The sequence below is a fragment of the Columba livia genome, chromosome 6 (genome assembly GCF_036013475.1).
Source record: "Columba livia isolate bColLiv1 breed racing homer chromosome 6, bColLiv1.pat.W.v2, whole genome shotgun sequence".
Lineage (NCBI taxonomy): Eukaryota > Metazoa > Chordata > Aves > Columbiformes > Columbidae > Columba > Columba livia.
In genome coordinates this window covers 19,451,780-19,467,660 of record NC_088607.1, presented here as the reverse complement: position 1 = coordinate 19,467,660, position 15,881 = coordinate 19,451,780, and the positions used below count along the sequence as shown (strand labels likewise).

The following is a 15,881-nucleotide window of genomic DNA, read 5'->3' as shown; positions in this document are numbered from 1 at the left end:
TCTCCTACCAGAAAAATATTTGGGGTGTCAGTGGTGGATGGACTGAAAGAGTAGAAAGGTGTTAATCAGAGAAAAAGGCCAAGTATCAGGTTTCAAGTTTTGCCCATTTTAGAATTAAGGAAGAGCCTCTACAGGCAAAAAATAATAGAGCTGATTTCTGGTTTTCTGTGGATCTGAGAAGGAACGCACAATCAGATATGCACAGTACACCCATGTCCTTTAGTCGTTCTTGGTCCGTAAATTCAGGACCCAGATCACTGAATGCTTTTGCTCATCATACAAACCAGTCTCTGTAAAAGCAGAATGAGGTCCAAATGACTGCAAGTCATTTTGTCAATCTAGGGAAAAAAAAGGACAAAAAACCAAAAAAACCCCAAACAAAACAACAACAAAAAACCAACAACAACAAGACAACAAAAGCCCAACACACCAAACAAAAACAAAAAAAACCCAAAAAACAACAACAAGACAAAACAAAACAAACCACACACACACACCATAATGCCCCCACAAAGAAAACAAACAAAAAACCTCAAAAGGCCTGAATAGTTTCAGGTATGTAGATTTAATGACACGAAGAACAAAGTCAGTGGACTTATTTTGGATTTATACTGTATAACCAATACCAGAACTTTGCAAAGTATCCTCCCCTTGGACTGTTCATTGCTTTGTTTTACTTTAGGATCTGTGTATCCTGAGTCTTTGAACATTTGTCTTCAGAGAAATTAAATTAGATTATTGGTAGCTTTCATCCTGCAGTCCTAGTTGCTCAGACTTTGGCAAATGTCCTTCCACAGAGGAGCAACCTTTGGGACCTGCAGAATAAAATACAGAGAAGGCTAAGACAAAACCCTCACTAATACACTGTGAGGAGTAACAAAACAAATGACTAGAGCTGGAAGGTGTGCTGTTCCCCAAACACACAGATGTGCCTGGTTTCTGTGAGTAAGATAGGTGCTGCCATGTTCCACAGCAGCGTAATGAGCAATGCTCTGTGCTGAATCTTTCTCAGTAGATTGTGCAACAAACTTATCCCAATGCATGGAAGATCGTGAGAGGTCATGGCTATCGGTGTGTGTGCGTTTGTTTATTTGTTTTGTTTTTAAGCGACAGTTTTGATATGGCAAAGAGGAATTTCTAGGCAGGTGCTGATAGATTGTAGTTAGGGAAGATTTTCACTTCTGAGAAGGTGGGATTTGCTTAGGGGGATGGCATAAGCAATCCAGGATGTGTAAGAGCAGTTTGCTCTCTGTTTCTCTCAGGGGCTGCATCTTCAGCAAAATGGTGTCAGGTGCTAAATGTCTTCCTACATTGCCTTATCGCTTCTGATCACCCTTATTTGCTCTGCTCACAGGAGTTTCTATACAAGATGGGTTCTGCTTTTCTAATGTATTGTCCAAACTTGCATGAGCAAATAACTTTAAATAATTGCTTAAGGAAGCCATTTAGGAAAATTCCTATTGAAATGAAGTGTTGGGTGACCCCTTCAGGGACCAGCTCTCTCCAGTGCCGCAGGACAGCGGAAGCCTGTGCTCTCCTCAGAGATGTCTTCTCCTGGAAGCTGGCCCAGAACCAGGTAGGAGCAGCCATGGCCTTCTGGCTTCACAGCTCTTCAGAGATGAATCACCAAAGCCCCGTTTGGTAGAGTCCAAAGTACTCTGCTTCAGAGGGGATAGTTTGCGGCTATGATCTGCATGATGTCTCCCACAGCTCCTGGACCATTCCCTGCTGCCGGGAGGTGATGCTTGCACATCTGTGATGCTGCAGGAGTGACAGTCAGTTCAGCAATTTGGCAGGGCAAGGAGATCTGATCAGACTCCTTTCTTCGCTGAGTCACCACACAGTTATTAAGCTCTTAAAATCTTTACTTATTTCCAGTGGCCTGGAACAATACCTCTTTTTCCCGACCCAAATACTTACGTTATGAAGTGGCTGTTGGGTTTGAAACGAGTCAGGAACTGACACACTCAGTCCAACCCATCAGCTGGGGACAGTCCATTTCCTGCTCACTGAAAGCCAGAGAATATTTACAACTTTCCCCCTGCCCCCCAACAGCTAAAGAAGATCAGCACTACAACAGTGTGCTTGGTCGTTCTGTTAAAATTTATTTATATTGTCACCTGCTCGCAAGTGTTGCCATACCAGAAAGAGCCAAATGCACATTAGTAGGCAAATGAAAAGCACAGGATTGGGTGCTGGCAACAAAAATGGACACGAGCCCTTCTCTTTGTTCTCATGAGTGCAAGCATCCCTTCGGGGAGCCTGAACTAAGCACTGCAAAGGACACAGCAGCCCAAGAAGACCAGCATCTTAGATATACAAAGAAAAAAAAAGTGAAGAATTCCTACAGCTTGGATCCTCATGACAGGAACAAGGAGTAATGAAAGTAGAGAAGCCTCCCACAGCAATAGGTGGATGCCTGAGGACTATGAACCTCCTCTTCCTTTGCAGTGTCTGCAGGGAGAACCAGTTACAAGGCTTGCGTCTAGCTTCCAGGTGTTGCTGATGGTGCCTGGCTAGGTCCGGGTCCATGTACAACATCTCCCTCTAAGTCATCACAAACTCCCCTTCCATCTCCCCTCTTTGCATAGCCACAACCAGTGCAGCAGTGAGACTACAACACCTCCAGCAAATGGAGGAGGGGTAGCAGTTATCAGGTGCTGCACCATGAGTGAGAGATGATGACAAATAAGTGAAAGAACAAGGAGCTGAGCAGGTTGCAGATCACACATGAACTGAACTTACCTGCCTTTTCCTTTGGCTCTTTGATTTTCAAGTCACTCTGTAGCTTCAGTTCAGTTTGTTCTTGATTCAGCCATCTGGCATGCTTTGAAAGTTAAGAAAACAAAACAAATCGAGAAGCAAGTCTGAGTTTATTGCTTTGAAATTTGCACATTTGTGTGTAAATTTAAGCAAGGCCACTGCATGCTTCAACACGTGCTGCCCACTCAGTTGTAAAGAAACAGGAAGCTGTAATTATGCCAGACATTTTTCCTGAGTAAAATGTGTGTATGAGAGTCGTATGTGTATGAACACATACATAAATGTACCTGTATACATATATTTATGTGTATATATAGTCCTACATATAATCATTTTACATGTGTATAAAAGGTGTGTATAAAAGGCAGCCAGCAAGCTAACAGGCCAATAAAATCACACCCCAGGTGCTCCAGCTAGAAAGCACAGAGAATTTTATTAAATTTGCTATTGAGCTTGGCGTGTATATCAAGCCTTACCTAGTGTTACCCATAATATTAATAAGGAAACGGCACCGCAGAGAAATTTGAGAGTGTTCAGTCCTTGGAAGGCACACATGAGATGTACATTAGTCCTTCCAGTGGGAGCACAGAGGAGATTGTAAACACCCAGGCAAAGCTGTACTAGAGATCTGCTGGCAATTAGTGTTTTTTCTCATTGGAAGATGGAGTTGTGAGAAGATTAAAGACTTTTGAGGCAACAGACTGATTTTGGCAGCATCTTCTATTTGGGAAAATTGAAGTCAAATGGCTGTAACAGGGGGATTGCCCTGCAGACCAGGAGGGGGAGGCCAGCTGGGACTAAGTTCAGCACAGGTGGGGCTGAGGAACTGCAATTCACTACCAAGTCTTGCTGCAGAACAGGGGGACAGCATCACGTTAGCCAACAGCAAATAGCTCACCATTGCTGAAAATGGTTCTTCAGTTGATCTCTCATTCTGTATCATTGCTTTTCCTTACAGTCCTGGATGAAACAGTGAAGAAAATACCAGAACTGCATAAGAGGGATTGCATTTCTCCTTTAGGCTCTAGCTGATAAGGCATTTGAAAAATTGTGTTATCCATGCAAGAATATTTTTTGGGAAAGGTCCACTTAGTTTAGAAGTAAACAAATATTACAGGGGGGCATTGTGTTACAAACCTTTATGCACTGAACTGCTGGAAAATAGACTAATTAAGCTCTGACATAGTTCATATGTGTATAAGGTGCAAGCATCATTTACTAGTAGGACCCTTTGTGGGCAGAGAAATACTGAGTTATTTAAATATTTTGGCTAAGCTGCACTCAGCTGTTGTTTCTCAGGTTAGCCTGACCATCTTGATGAAGTTCACACCAGCAGAACTGGATTCAGGTGCCATCTCAGTAGGATCAGGGCAAGGAGATGCTCAGCAGACTATATCCTACTTCCAGCTCTCATCTGCTCCATCTTTGTGCTAAATAGCATTGCTTCTCATCTCTCTATCCTTCCTTTATTCTTCCTTCATTACAGGATTATCCAAATTGCTCTGAAAGCTCTTTTTCTCCCTGACATTCTCCTTCTGTTTTGGACTGGAGACTGCTCTGCAAAGAAAGGAGGAGAGAAGGAGCTGGAGGGAGGGTAATAGTGCAATAGTTACAAACCTGGTCTCATATAGATGCTGCCAAGTGGGCTGGGATATGATGTGTAACAGCCAAGGCTCTACTGTGTCACCCCCAGTCACTGTCTGTGATTTCTTCTCCACTGGGGTGACTATGTGTTGGCAACAGTCACTGCACATCTGTCCCTCAGTGCTGCTGGGTGACAATTGTCTTTTTTAAAATGAGCACTACCAACGCACAGGGGGATTGAAATTAACCACATGCTCGTCTGAATTCAGTCAACCATTTCAGATGAAAAACGTGAAGCAAACCTCAAAAGTAGTTCAGCATTTCAGTTTGCCATTTTAAAATTAAAATGTTTTAATTTTTCCTTTTAAAAGAACCTTCCTTATCTAAAAGTTAATTTAATCAAAAAGATCATTTGAGACAAAACAAATTATTCTGTGTTGATAATCCATTATTTTTTTTAATTGTTCGTTAAAGAGATTCATCTCAGTGCAAATTACCTCATTCCTTGCCTAAGTTTCCTAATTCAACTACATAAAAAGTCAGTCTCTTTCCAGCTCCTCTCCATCCATATTCTCAGACAATGGTCTCTTCTTGATCTCACCACATACTGTTTATCAATGCTGAACAACTGGACTGCAGTGGAAGCTAAAGTACTCCAGGTATTTCCCATCTTCACTTTCTTGTCAGCAGGATGTATTTCTTCCTTTTTGATGAATGTGTCACCTCACCACTAACCTCTTTGGTTTCCTCCAATGACTTTTTCTAAGGTTCAAGTCTTTTCAGTATCTCTGCTCTAAACTGCACATCAAGCAGGTGTAACTGCTCATGCTGGGGCAGAGTGTGTCTTCAGGACTAGTCAGTCACAGAAGGTCCTTTTACTTGTGAGTATGATAACAAGCACATCTTCAACTGCTGTAAACTGGAACAGCCCCTATACCTTTGCACAGATCTGAAGTGGCTTACACTCATTCTGAAGAGGCAGTTCATCCAGGAAGACCACAAGACACTTTGCACAGGGAGAGTTAAGGGTCATTTTGCTGTGGCTGGTGTGTAGCCAGTTTTGTTCTGTTATGTCTATTACTTTTATGAGACTTGCCTTCCCTACAGGCAAACCTCTTGCAAGCCTCCTACTTGGGTAATCTGCTCTTCATCATGGTGTGTATTTCAATCCGCATATTTACACGACTGGGGTTATGTGGGAAATAAGATCCACATCACCCCACATCTGTACTCCCATTCTGGAAAATATTTTACTGCTAGGCTGTCAGGAATCATTACAAACCTGAAGAGCCCATGCCCTCGTATGAATGTTTCAGCTCACCTCCACAACCAGAGATGATGTATGACCTGTGCTAGGCTCTCTGCTTTCCCTGGTGCTCAGAACACAGCTCCTCTCTGGAAAGGAGGATGCTTATTGCTGCAGGAGTCTAAACACATCTGCATTCAAGGAGCAGAGAGAGATAAAAGCCTGAGCCTTCCATCACTGTGAGGTGCTCCTCAGGCTGTGCAACCCAAAGCATTCCAGAGACATAACCATACAAATAGTATTCCCAGCTAGGGAGCCAACAGACACTGTTGAGATACTGTTACAGTAAGTCATGGCTCTGTCCCAGAATGATGCATGGCATCTCGCTTAGTCTGGGGAGGATGGTGCTCATCCTCCTGCCGGCAGCTGCATTCTGTCTGCTGAGTTTATATAGCATGTTGTGATGGTGTCACCCACTGGTGACAAGTGCCTGGTGCACACCCACTCCACAGCTGCTGGTACACGTCAGAATGCCTCCCAGGACCTTTCTATAGGCAAAGCTCTTGCCTTCTCTTTACTTGTTGGCTAAAATAGGGATGACAGTATGTCCTCACCTCACAAAGATATTAGGAGTATGAATGTCTTAATGTGAGAATGCTAAAGCCCGTATGAGTGCTTCAAACTGATGTCCATTCTGTCAAGACCCAGATATGCAAGGCACAAAAACTCCGTGTCTTTTAAATGCAGAAGACCAGGTTTAAAATTTTTGCTGTTGTTTCTCCTCTTCATTTGGATGGGTAAAATCCCTCCCACCATTTTTTTTCTTCTGATAATTGTGTTTAAAAAAGAAGATGGAAAAGGGTAAACAGCAGTGAGAGAAGACAAAATATTTCCTTTCTTGGTTAGTCCTCAGTGTCCCTTTCTTCACCAGGAGAAAACTGTGAAAAGGAAGCTTCAAGGCAAATAGTATTTTTAATAGAATTGGATGACCAGTTTCTTGGGAGAAGAGGGAAAAAAATTCATAACAGAAAAAAAAAAAAATCCATAGAAGCCCTTTCTCAGAAAATGACCACTAGCCACAGGAACTCTTCAGGGATGCCTGCTATGGGTAGCCCAGGGCTGCAGTGGCTACAGGCTTGCCCTCAGCTGCCCTGGAGAAGGCAGTGTCCTGGGCAGCCCCCAGGCAGGCACTGGTGGGACGCCTCCGGCTGGGGGCTGCATATGTCCCCTTGGCAGTGAGGGCGTTTGAGCAAGAGCTCTTCCCCGCTGAGCCTCACCTGAGCCCCTGCAGCCAGCAGAACACCTCTGCCTGGACCCACACCTCCTCTTCCTCACCCCACACCACCTCAAGGGGTGAGAGAAAAATGTGGCTTAGGAGTGACTTGAGAGGAGTTTGGATACTGTGACACTCAGTTTCCTATCAACACATGAAATCCAAGCCCTCTTTTCTGTCTGTTTACTGCCCATTTAAAAGAATTTCTCTGTTTTATGTCAGCTCATGGGTGACACAATGTCACATTCAGAATTAACGAGGCCAGTGAGGCCAGGAGAATGTCATTAGACTAAATGCAAATGCAGCACTCAGAACCAGCCCAGACCTTTGCCCCAACACCAAAAGAATTCAAGGCTAAATCTTGGATGCAAATAGCCCAGAGCATGACCCAATTCTGCTTCAGACTAAATCCAGACTTTGAACTTAAGAAAATTTTGTTAGTTTTTTACTTTTAATTTTCATGCACTATTTAGTTTCTGTCTGTATGCCAGAGATGAAAGAAGAAATGCAGAAATACTGCAAAGGAGGTCATTCTTCAGCTCCCATCAGTCAGATTAGAAGAGGAGACAGCTAAAAAGTCTAGATGTGTTTGAAAGATTTCCAGCATTCATTTGCAGACTCCCCAAATCTGGATCAATTCCCAGTGATCATCCAATCTGCTAGGTCTTTCATGCAAATTGATCTCAGCAAGGTCTACTCCAGCACAGAAAAAGATGATCTATCTTTTCTGTCTGAATGGTGTCTCTTAGACCTTAAATATAGAAGAACAGAAATACAAGTTCTCAGGGAACCTCTATATGGGATTCTTACCTGACATATTTTCTCTGAAATTACGAACTCAGAGTGGCCATAGCCCCTGGACAATCTACAGCTTCTCTTATGGCACAGGTGGACAGAAGCCAGATTTACCAGCTTTCACATAATTCACCTTTTTTTTTTTTTTTTTTTTCATTTTGTAATGGAACGAAAGCCAAAATAAAGAAGCAGAAGAAAATAAATACTGAAAAGCGAAGATGAAAGGGAAAGGCAATCTAATGTAGTTTTTCTAGGCATGAAAGTTCCTCATGATCCATTTTGAACAAAGTTTTCACTTTCCAAAATCCCAGTGTTCAAAACTAAAATAATTGCCATGCATCTTCTGTGTCTTTTTATTTGTTATACAATTATGAGGGTTAACCTTGCTTTTTCATTCCAGTTGCTGATTTCATTTGATGTATTTTTGTTTTTTTTTTTTTTTTTTGCTGCTTCTTAGGCAGCCTGAATACTTTCTGTGTTGAAAATCTTGTCTTTGCCTTCTCAATATAATTTCTTTTCTTCCCCACACAGAGATTTCCATTCCAGGCCCAGAGATGAGCATATGATCTTAATGTTACTAGAGCATCCACAATTCCTAGTCATCTCAGCACCTTCACTGAAACTGAACTGCAAAATTCAGACTTGAAATGAGGTTCAGATTTCAGCTATTCTGTTTGGAAGCTGGGCTTACTTTTAAAAGTGTGCAATATACACCAGGCTTTGCTAACTTTGCCTGGTACTGCCCAGTATAAAGATTTCCTGCATTCAGGGACCAATTAAACAAATAACTCACTGCAAAAGGAAGCAGTTTCTCTCTGAAAGCTCTGCATAAAGCTTGCATCTGTACATGTTCTTCTTTTTCTCGGGTCTACTTTTATTCTTGATGGCCTGTTGCCAGGGCAGAGTTTACTAGTGAAATTCACCTGGGAGTAGTTTTGAAAGCCTAAAAATCAATCCTGACTTAAGCCTTTTTTCTCTCCTTTTCTGTAGAAAAAACAGCCCTCCATTACCCTCCCTTCTCCTCAGTTTGCATTGCTCTGGTAAGTTATTTATCAATAAAAATTCCACAGCCAACACACAATTGGATTTCTATAAAAGCTTTCAAAACTGAGCTGCACTGAGTTGCAAGAGGCTGATAATTAACTTGACAGAGGAGTTAGCACTTCCAGTTTTGCATCTGTTTTCACTGCCTATTTCTTTCAAAGCAATCATTTTCTCATTTTATTCTGTCTGTGGAAGGAGCAGGTGAAAACAAGCTACAGTTTCTTTAGCAGCCAGCTCTGGTGACTGACTGATACTCATTGGAGTGTCAGTCAATTAATGCTCTGGGAACTGCTGTTGGCAATTGCCTTCAAACTAGTGCTTACTGGGAAAAGTTTTGAGGTAAGAGAAGCACATACAACAGGTTGCAGTTTAATTTCAAGAATTTTCTGCTTAAAGATACACCTCATCTGAACAAGCCAATGTCACAGGTGAGATGGGCTATGGAAGCTGGGAGGAACAAATGGTTTGGGTTTTAACAGCAGTGGTAACACTGATTTGGATGAGAGCAGATTCTTTGTGATGAACAGTGGGTATGAAGCACAACCACAGAGCTCTGTACCCTCATGTCTGCCACCACAGATATTGCCACAGCACAGGATCGCTCAAGCCAGCTAGACAGTGGAACTAGCTTAAGTAGCAACAAATACCAGTTCTTTTTGAGTTGCTTTCTCCTCCTTACCTTCAGTCCATCTTTTAAAGCCTTTGTATTAGAGGGGTAAAGAGGGCTTCACTTCTCCCTGAGGCAGGTAAGTGGCAGAGATGCAGATGGGATGCGGATTAATTACACAGGAGACTGACTGCTCTCTCCTCTCTCTCACCATGCCATTTTCCTGCCTTCAAAGGGGGTGTGCATAGACCAAGAGCAAAGTTTCCCTGGTAAGGGGATCTGTACTACTAAGGCACACAGACAATCCAGACTGGGGAATGGCTAATGAAAGGCAGGGCACAACCAATGTCACTGACAGCGCTTATCATCAGATTTGCAGCCACCAGTGTAACCAGATGTTAATGTCACAAACCCACAGTGCCCAGCAAAAGATGATTGGGGTCCTGCTCTGCTACACTGTGCAATGAGATTTCAGACTTCATTACATACCTGCAAGAGAGCAGAACCAAAGCTGGGAGTTACTTTGTGCTGCTGGGTAAATCCCTCTCAGCTTGCAGAGTGATCTCTCCCTCTACTTCCAACGGTAGCTTTCTGGTGGGAAGTGGTTCCGGGTCCTGCTAGGGCTCAGCTGGGCTCCCTGTCAAGGAAGCACTAACGGTGTCTCCTTTGCAGCTGGTTCCACTGCTTCCCCATGGTGGCCATCAGCTGCTCCCCTCACCATCACCTGTTCCAGTCATTTTTCTTTCTTGTTCTGGGAATGAAGGTGACAGAGCTCTTCCTGTTACCAAGGTCCCTTCCACATCCTCTGCCTGTCAGCTTCCATGATCCCAGATTCTTCTCAACGTTTCATATAGCAAGCCCATTCATCATCTCCGAAGCCCTGACAAGGTCTGGGTCTGAGTTCGATTTCCTAGCTGGCACCAGAAAGGAGTGGACTGCCTTGTGGCTGCAGGGCTTTGCAGGCATTTCTGATGAAGCAGGCAGGGAGTACAAATTAGATTCAGGTCTAAACCAAACTTTCAACCCCAAACACTTCTAAAATTAAGCTCAGAACTGAATCTGGGCTTGAAGTTTAGTTTTTTTCCTATTGTGAAAAGGAGCTGGAGCTAAGCACCAGAGCTGAGCTGTCTTGAACCATCTAAATGAAACACCGAGAGCGTCTTAGCTTGTCTATCTGAGGGCTAAGAGTTGGAGGCCAGAGAAGGAAAGACAAACACCTCAGCAGAGCCTGAGGTGTCGGGTCTTCTTAGAGTCACCATCTTGGCCCAGGCCATCCACCTCTGTGTCCTTCTGCTAGTGGTGGCAGAGAGGAAGACTGGTTCTGTTGCAGGAAATAAAATGTCTTTACTGTTTGCTTCCTGTTTGAACAAAACCAGAAGACCAAATTACCAATAGCAAAGGTATTTTTTAAAGGCAAAGAATTTCAGGAGAATTGAATTAGGAGTATGGAAACAGCATTTATTAAGGCATTCTCAACAAAGATTAAAAAAACAACAGTAGAATTGATGGGAGCAGATTTTTCCATCTTGACTGAATGTTTTGAAACTAAATAACTTTATTTTGCGCCAAAGCTCAAGTGGAGGCAAGTTTTCTTTTTGCTTCATTTCATCTCCCTGGAATATTGAAAAACATCTGTCACGATGGCCAAGTCCCTCTTGCCTCCCAACAAATACTGCTTTCACTTGAAACCACATTTTCTGATAGGAAAAAAAATTCAGGCAGAAAAAACAGTCTGTGTGAGAATGGACACAGAGCTGTCTGGAAACAAGCTATAACTCAATGCAACTTCTCCACTCATGGGGAACTTCTCCGGCCACTCGGTTTCCCCCCAGTACTTGGGCTTGTAAATAAAACATAAAGGCCTCCTGCTCCCCACAGCCCCAGCAGATGGAAATAATCTGCTCTGGTTGTGTATCACTTTACACCCTGGGGAAATCAAGCAGGTGGTGACACAGTTACCTTTAACCAGGACTTTAAAGCAGTTGCAGTCCCCATGGTGCCCAAGGGCAGCCTTCCCCTCCAGCCAGCACAGCCAGGGAAGGGAACAGACTGAATGGGGGGGGGGGAAGTCACACACACACGTGTTGTGCTCTCCCCTTCTCTTGTCTGGTGTGTTGACTCTGTACCCTCCAACTGTGGCTGCCTGTGCAGGGACCCCTGGCTCACTGTGCTGCTTGAGAGAAGCCCTCGGCATGTGCATTGCTGCCTTCTAGCTGGCTGGGAACAGCCTTCAGAGGGGTTTCACTGTCCATGGCAAAAGCTGCAGCCAAGGCTAGAACCCAAATGCTGCTTCTAGTCTCTAATCTAATATTTTTTGCCTGTTTTCAGTATGCAAATTCCAAGTCTAGAAGTGCTATTTTTCCTCACTGCAAAATTCTGCTTGGATTTAACACTATTCTTTCTTCCCTTGCAAATTATTTCATTTTACTTATTCATGTATTTCTGTTGGGTCACTCTAGAAGGCAAGGGTTAAATTAAGCAGTGTCATGCAAGTGAGACCACTCAGCTTTGGCAGGACCTGTGTTCCCCACCCCTGTTCCCTGTGTTTTATGAGGTTTGGGTCAGGGATAACTTGTGCAGAGATGATGTAGGGATGAGGTGATCTGGGAGCTGCTCATTCCTCTGCTGAATGATTAGAAAGGATTTCAGAGCTCCCCCAACTCTGCCCCACATGTTGTCTTTGGAATATTCCATAGGATCTGGAGGGAAAAGTCAATTATGTTTCATAAAAATATCAGTTGGTATTGTAAAAAAATTATGCAGTCTTCTTTCCCTCTTTTGTTTTTCAAGAAGATTCATGGAAAGGGAAAGAAGATAAAACCGGGCTTTTGAAAAAGTGTTTTAAATAAAAAGTTTCAGGTTTTGTATTTCAGTTTCCCCCTCAAAATCCCCATGAAATAGTAAAATAAAAAATAAATTAACAGGGGGAGAAGGAAACTCACATTCTTTGTCTGAAATTAAAATCTAGTTTAAACAGCAAACATCAGGCAAATAATCCCTCTGCCCATCATTCCCTTCCTAAACACAGAAACAAAGCAAACTTTTATTAGCACAGGATTTGCCTATACAGAACTGTGTTGCTTTAGAGAACATGGAAGTAGTACACATCTCATGCAATTTCTGTGCATTTTTTTCCTTGTTAAAATGCACTATCAAGCCGGATCATTCATTCCAATAGACAGCTGGGCATATGCTGTGCCAAAGTAAGACGCCTTTATTTTGGTATAACCTCATTCACATCAAAGGTTGCACATCTCCTCCATAGGTGGAAAAAACACATTCCTGACCAAAGCTGTTGTGGCGATAAAGAGTTGACATTAAAACAGGTTGCCCTTGCTACAAAAAAACAGTACTGTCTAAAGTCTCCTCCAAGCCCTTAAAACCCTTTCTCAATGGAGCAAGGCTACCAAATGGGAAAGCACACTTTCAGTTTATAATTTTACCTGTGGCAGGGATTTCACTGCACTGGCTTCACACTGTTATCCCACATATTTACAGTAGAAAACTTTGGGCCAAAGTATATTTCTTATGGTGAAAGGAAAGCTGTCAGGCAGATAGTACCAACACAGTGCCAAGAAAGGGCTGCTTGATTTGCACAGCCTGTTGGATTACTCCTTTCAGCACTGTTGATAGGATGGAGAGTAATCCAGTCAATAGCATAAAGATATTGCTTATATCAGTGAGGACCCTATCCCAAAAGGAAGCGCTGGAATCAGAAGTGTGATTAGAGGCAGGAAGAGAGATTACAGCCTAGGAAAACACATCGGCCAAGAAGATACTGAATACAGTGAGACTTGCTTTACAGCAGAGATTAATGCAAGGGATATTATAGAAATTGACAGGGCTATCAGGGCTGTATAGAAGCCAGATCATCACAGAGCTTCTGTTGCTGCATCTCCTAACACAGGAATATCCTGGATGTGCACAGATACTTTGTGAAGTTGCATTATAACATTTGAACATAACTAGAGGAATGGCTTTTCCACACGTTGCAAATACATATGAAGCTTTTGATTAGAGAGATTCAGAGTAAAATAGGATTCTCCTCAAAGCCATGGGAATATTCACAATGATATTCAGTTGCAAAAATAAGAGTTTGGAATTATAAAATACATTGGCAGACAGCTGCTAATAAAGTAAATTAGTAAGCAACTTCCCCAATGGGCAGTTTCTCTCTTCCTTAAGAGCATGTGGTTCTGAAATAACTGGAGTTGGGATATTGGCCCAGATGCCTCAGGCAACTTGGCAAGCCTCAGGTTCTTCCCTTCTGAATATACTCCTATAAGTCAGCTAAGGTTCAAAACGCTCAGTTTTCTGTCTTCCTTTGCATTTTCTCAGTATCTATTCCTGCTTTCCTTATTCACACAAACAAGGCTTATGTTAGCACACTGGAATCCTCTAACCAGCATCCATGCTCCTATGAACTGTGGAGTCTGAGTTTTGTAGAAAGATTAAGAATATTTTACACAGATTTTTGGTTTTAGCCCAGACTGGGTTCCTCTTGCGGCATTTCCAGACCAATCATAAACCTCTGGAGGAAGCTGGGGGCTTGAGAGATTTGCAGCTTCATTCCGCTCACTGTAGAAGTTGGAATAACATGGATAAACATTGGTTAATCAGTACAACTCCTCATGCTTATCTGCAACAAACACAGACTGCCTACTCCTTACTATTCCCCCAGCACTAGTTTTCACCCGACATAATCACAAACATTCCTGTTTCCAGATAACACAGAAAGAAGCAAAGTTGATTGGGAAAAATTTTCTTGTGTGTGAGAGTGCGGGCAGCTGGGGCTGCTGCCTGCACCCGGGGCTGATGCTTGCAGGGGCTCACCAGAGCCAGTCTGACTTCCAGCCCAGCTGGGGACATAGGGAGCTGAGGAAGCATGACTTCTGAAGAGCACAGATAGCCTGGGATAATCACTTCTTGGAAGCCACTGAAGTAGATCTCTCAAATTTCACTTCCTGATAGTGCTGTGAAGTGTGCATGTGAGATGGTGACACTTAGGAGAGAAATGAAGAATTGACTGGAGGAGTTAGACACTTCTGAATGGGTGCTGGAGAGTCATGAATTTTTGTTGAGCTTGGTCAATTCAGCAAATTTTAAGTTTATGGAGGGAACAAAATTATTTCAGGAGTTCTCTTCATCTGAGGGAAAGTTTCCAATTAAAAAATGCAAGGAAAATTTTGAAAATGTGTCAACATTTCTTGATCACTTTCTCAAAATAATTAATTTTTATTTAGAAATGTTTTGGTTTACCATTTATCAAAGGGGGCATTTTTGATTTGGTTTGCATATGAGATTTAGGATGGAATATTCCCATTAATTTTATCTTTTTACCTAGCTAGAAAAAAAAGTATATGTTTCAGCCACCCTACATTTTTGGTCTTGTTTCCAAACAAAAAAACCTCAGACGAAGATGTAGTGTATACTAAGGCAACAGTCACCACTCAAGACGTCACATAGTTTTTCTGGGCCACTCTTTAGAAATCACCTTGGGCTAAGGTACATCATTACACCCAGCTCCCCACTCAGCCCAGACTTCCTGAGGAAAAACTGTAACCAAGAGGGCAATAAACTCCTGAAGAAGATGAATCTTCCTCTCCCTGGCTGATGGCAAAGAACAGAGTATTTGCCTAGCAGACTATTTCAGAATAAAGATCTGAAATCTGAAAGTTGCATGGCTGTGTTTGTGCACAGCTGCCTGGCAGCAAAGGAGGCAGGAAAGTGCTTGATCAGTGCTGGGTCTGTCCTCTGCAAACACATGTTTTTGGAGAGGGTGGGGAATGGAAGAGGGCTAATGGGATTAGCTCTGATACACAACTTGCTGCTAAAACTCCCACAGCAGATGTGCTGCTGTGCTGGGAAAACAAATGGCACTTCAGCCCTCCTACTCCCTGATGGCTGGTGGACTTTCCCCACACCATCCTTAGAGCCAGACCTCCATAGGCATGGACACCCAGCCCACCCCAGGAGTCTGGGACTGCAGATCCAGCAGTCTAACCTCCCCTCTGTCTCCTGTTTGCTCACCTGCCTCTGCCTTGAATTGCCTTGTGGTGCTGTCAGCCCACACTCCTGAGCCAGGGGCTGGCTTTGGGGAGCCCTGGGCTTTTGCAGGCGTGAGTTAGAGCCTCCAGATTTGCAGACTGCAAGGTGGGTATCCTGGTGAGCTGCTCAGGCTGGCATGGTTGCACTAGGCATTCACTGAGTCTTGGACAATAGATTTTCCTGTTTCACTTCAGATTGTTACCATTGGACACTGAGAACACTAGAACATAAGTCCTAGACTTCAGGAGATGGCATTACATCTTCACACACGTTGATTTACAACAATGTCTATAGCTCTCCTAGCTCTTTTGAGGACATATCTATTTATTTATTCTCTCATTTTACCAGTGACATTAATAGCTCAGCAGCAGCTGCTGCCAAAAGAATGATCCAGTTTATAGACCCAATGAAGAATGACCTTATGCATTATTTGAGATAAATTAATCTTAATTCCCCAAGCACATGAAATGGTTTCATTCAGTAAGGTAACTCAGCAAAGAAATGCTTTCCTTCCAAAGGGT

General features: G+C 43.0%; 1 long non-coding RNA gene across 1 annotated transcript; it reads right to left on the bottom strand.

The window, feature by feature from the left end:
• Positions 1–223: 223 nt before the first annotated feature.
• LOC110360982 (uncharacterized) lies at positions 224–4,440 on the bottom strand. Its single transcript, XR_002417443.2, has 3 exons — positions 3,662–4,440; positions 2,746–2,827; positions 224–815 (listed from the first exon to the last, which is right to left on the bottom strand). It is a non-coding gene; the product is annotated as an uncharacterized LOC110360982 (long non-coding RNA).
• Positions 4,441–15,881: the final 11,441 nt, after the last annotated feature.